Source organism: Penaeus monodon, chromosome 9 (genome assembly GCF_015228065.2).
Source record: "Penaeus monodon isolate SGIC_2016 chromosome 9, NSTDA_Pmon_1, whole genome shotgun sequence".
NCBI lineage: Eukaryota > Metazoa > Arthropoda > Malacostraca > Decapoda > Penaeidae > Penaeus > Penaeus monodon.
Window position 1 is genome coordinate 35,056,252 of NC_051394.1, and position 4,384 is coordinate 35,060,635.

General features: G+C 42.6%; 1 pseudogene; it reads right to left on the minus strand.

Annotated features, from left to right (window-relative positions):
* Nucleotides 1-2,108: 2,108 nt before the first annotated feature.
* Nucleotides 2,109-4,384, minus strand: part of LOC119577111 — a 2,686-nt pseudogene continuing 410 nt past the window's right edge.

A 4,384-nucleotide genomic window follows, 5' to 3' on the forward strand; every position in this document is an offset into this window, starting at 1 on the left:
AGGGGGGGAGAGAGAGAGAGAGAGAGAGAGAGAGAGAGAGAGAGAGAGAGAGAGAGAGAGAGATAAACACTTGCACATACGAACATATAAAAATCCGGTATATCTCTTATCTATTCCTCTTATTGATCCTAAATTATTAAATATATCTATATCTATCTATCTATCTATCTATATGCATACCTATATATATATACGCAATAAACACACACACACACACACACACACACACACATATATATATATATATATATATATATATATATATATATATATATATATATATATATCATATATAACACAAACATCAATACACACACACAGACCTGTCACCAACGATTAGATGCTATCGATTATAGATTGTATAGCGGATATCTGAGTTCGAGTGTTATCAGTCAGCTAGCGTTGTATTCACGCAAAACACTCACCCACACACACACACACACACACCACACAAACCACACACACACTGAACAACACTCAAACCCACAACTACCTCAGAACTCACACCGACCTGCACAAACCCTGATAGAAGCATACCAAACACAAGTCAACCCAACATCAAACACACTACACAACATGAAGCACCAGACCTGACAGGGAACGAATGGCTGGAAAAAAAAAAAAACAAAAAAAAAAAATAAAAAAAAAAAAAAAAAATAGCATAATTATATAATCCAGAGTATATGGAGTAAGGTCATGGATAGAACTTAAAATAGCATCAAAAAGCACACCACACACACATACAACACACCACACACTCACACTTCACACCTCAACACACCCGCCAAGCACCCCCACAACACAACACACACACAACACAACACATACACACACACACACACACACACACACACACACACACACACACACACACACACACACACACACACACACACACACACACACACACACAGGGATGTGCACGATGACACGCATAATGCCTCTGAGAATCTACGGTGCGCCTAATTGATCACCCAGGAGATCTCCGGGGCGGCTCAAGCGCTGAGCGAGACGAGACCTTAACAATAGCGTTATTCATAAGAGAGTCACACTTGCTCGATAACAGGTGATAAGACAAGCCCGACCAGCTACTCTTGGAGGCTAGGTTATCACGCCTTATCAAGTCTCCGGCCGTTTAAGGAGCCTTGCCACTTTTAATTGCTTTGCATTTAATGGCCACAAAGAAGTGGCACTTTCATGATTTTTCTATCTCTTTTCTTCAATATTAAAAAACGACTTTCGTTTAAATGGTAATATTGGTATTAATATCATCATTATCATTCTCCCATGTATTGTCTACTAAGATATTTGTATTTTTCATAATTACTTGCTACACCTGATATTGCATGTATCTCATTCTGTAATTCTCTCGGTTTTTATAGATATAATATTATAGAGTCGAGTTGCTACACCGGATCCACTACTGGATTCTGGCATCAATAATTTGCAGTGTGCATTCCCCTTTTCGTTTTCATCCTTTTCCCTTTCTTTGCATTCCTGGAAGAAACCAAGCCAGCTTCGCTTCTAGGTACGTCCTTCAGGGCTCTAGGATTTGATCACACATCTGTTGGTATTTTCACGCTGGAAGGAGTCAAACTTCGTCGATGAAGCTTCTTCTAACACCGAGGGTTCGTTGCCAAATGATGGAATCTCTGCGAAAAAGGGGTATTCCAAGAAAAACAAACGTCCTATTTCTGTCCTTATCAGTATTATCTTTGTTTACGTTACTATTACCACTACTGTAAAACTATTATTGATATCATTTTTGGTATACTAGGTCGCATTTTCATTATATTTTCAGTATTACCATCACTAGGGCACTTTTTGTCCTTCCTTAGTGTTTTCATTTGTTAACAGCGACTTAACTGCCGTTTCCCCATTTCCTTTGGTCTCCCTGTCACTCTCTGTTGCTGGTGCCTTTGCGTATATTCCATATGCATATAATATAAAAGATGTTCTTCCTACCAGTTTTACGCGATGCCAAATACCTAACACCACCTCATTGCAGGAGTGCAGATGAGCGGGCACTTAAAGCAAAGAATGAGTGTTAAGAAGGCTAGGCCAAAAATATTAAAGGATATTCGTCCCAAAGTAATAAAACATATTAATGAATTTTATCTTTATTTCCCCTACTACTCAAGGATGAGCTAGGATCTTGAGCTCCCCAGTTCAGATGAGCTGCAGCTTGCAGATGTAGGAGTGTTTCTCTGAACAGTGGACGTCCTGCAGGTAGTATCGCTTTTCGGCGGTCATGACGGTGCAGTGTTCGTGGGGCTGGTTGTCGTGGCTGTGGCTGGGCTCCCCCGTGGCCCAGTACGGAGGCCCGCCCGGGATGTTCTCGCCGTTCACCCACGTCCACTCCTCGTTGCCTGAGATGTCCACGCCGCCCACCCAGTACGAGTTTACCTTCTCTGCGGGCGGAAATAGGTTTGCGTATCCTCTAATCAGTTACTAGGTATGATACATTTCCTTTTTACTCAGTCATTACTATTTCAGCATCTTTAGGCTAAAGGAAGTCCGTAGCCAGTGACTATGTGCAGAGGATATTTAGGACCAAAATACTCATGAAATAACCTGCGGCCTCCAGATGGTGCGCCATGTGTGTGAACTCGTGGCAGCTGCTGGGGTAGTACAGTTCTCCTCCTACTTCTTCGTACTCACTTCGGCACCTCATCTCCGCGTTCTCCCAGGTCTCCAGTCGGTCATGGAACACGTAACAGAAATCTCCCACCTTTCAGGGGAAAATGAAGAGAATTAGAAGGGATTCTGCGGAATTCCACTGACCATGAACCGGGAAAGCAGATAGGTATATCATATGTATATCACGAAGAAGTATAATTATAGTAAAGATATAACATATTTGATGGCATAGAAGACGCATCTCCATTTCAGCCAGGCATATTTAAAAAAAAAGAGAAAAAAGTTGCTCCACCCTTGCAAATATAGCGTATTTCACGATATAAGACGAAACCTCGTTACCAGAATGCCGTGATCTTCACATTCCATGTCTCGTGCACGCCTCAGTGCAGGCTGGAACTGCTTCGTCTTTTCTCGCAAGATGCATCTCGCATACAAAGGATCTGGTCATAGAAGGTTTCTGCTTTAATGACTGTTGATTCAACACATTAGTTTAACACATGGGGATCCCGTTTTAGTTATTTCACATATTTTTGATGGAATTAACCGTCGTTAGCATATGCTACAAAAAAACGGATTTCTTTGTAATTTCTCGGAAAATCTTTAATAAGATCAGCCAGTCTCCTAGATGCACTGAGAACCACTTGCCCTTTAAATTTATTATATCTTCCGGGGATTACTGAGGAAATACTGAGATTGCCGAAGAGTAGTCTCGTGTGGTGTATGTTAGGGTATCTGCATTTTACTTAAAAGTGTAAGAAAAATCAATTGTGCATACAATGGATGCTCGCAGGGAGCGTCTACCAGCCGGTTGTAATAGTCCAAGGAGATGCCAGCGCACTGCCGTGTCCCATCGTAATCCTCATTGTAGTACCAAAAAGGTACGCCCGTCTGCAGGTCATCACCGCTTACCCACTGCCACATGTTGGGCGTGAAGGCCGTGTGCGCGCCCACCCACAGCCCGCTAATATTGGGAGCTGGGATTAAAGGTAATCATCATGAAGGGTGAGTTTCACGTGAGTCAGTGATTTGCTTGCGCCCGTCTAAAAATTGTTCATGAATGTGTATGTAAGCACATTTTGTGCTATTGCAAACCTATATAACTCTCTGGAATACCCAGGTGAGTATATCCCCATTGGCATTAATCAACTCATATTTTTTTACGCACCGTTGAATACAAGGTATCTGGAGAAAGCCACAAAGTTATCGCAGGACGGGAAGGAAGCTAAGTCGGCCCCTCCACTGTCACCCGCGAGCCCTTGGCAAAAGTCCCTCGCCTCCGGCCACGACAGGTGAACCTCCGACTCCAGGTAGAGGCACTTGGACCCCACCATGGTGAACGGCGGGTTGCATGCCTGGCCTGCAGTGGAATAGGAAGACAACTTTCTTTCTGTCCTCTGTAAAGAACAACATAAACAGGTTGTTGGGGCGTGGCCCCTGGGGGGGCAGACCTTGAGGGGGGCAAACAAAGTCTTGTGGGGGGGGGGGCAACTGCCCCGCCCAAATTGACGCCCCTGAAAAAGACATTACTATATTCTTTTAAAGGCATGTCAACAAACCTAATCTACATTTAAACCATTGCTGCCGGTCAAATGTAAGTTCACTTGTTTTCTCTGAAATGTAGATTGCTAATCAATTAGTAAACTTAGTGACCTCACCTGATTTCACCCTATCCTGGAAAAATGTTTTCAGGAAAAATTTTTTTTTTTACTGTTACTTATCGATGTTATTATAATTATAGACATTG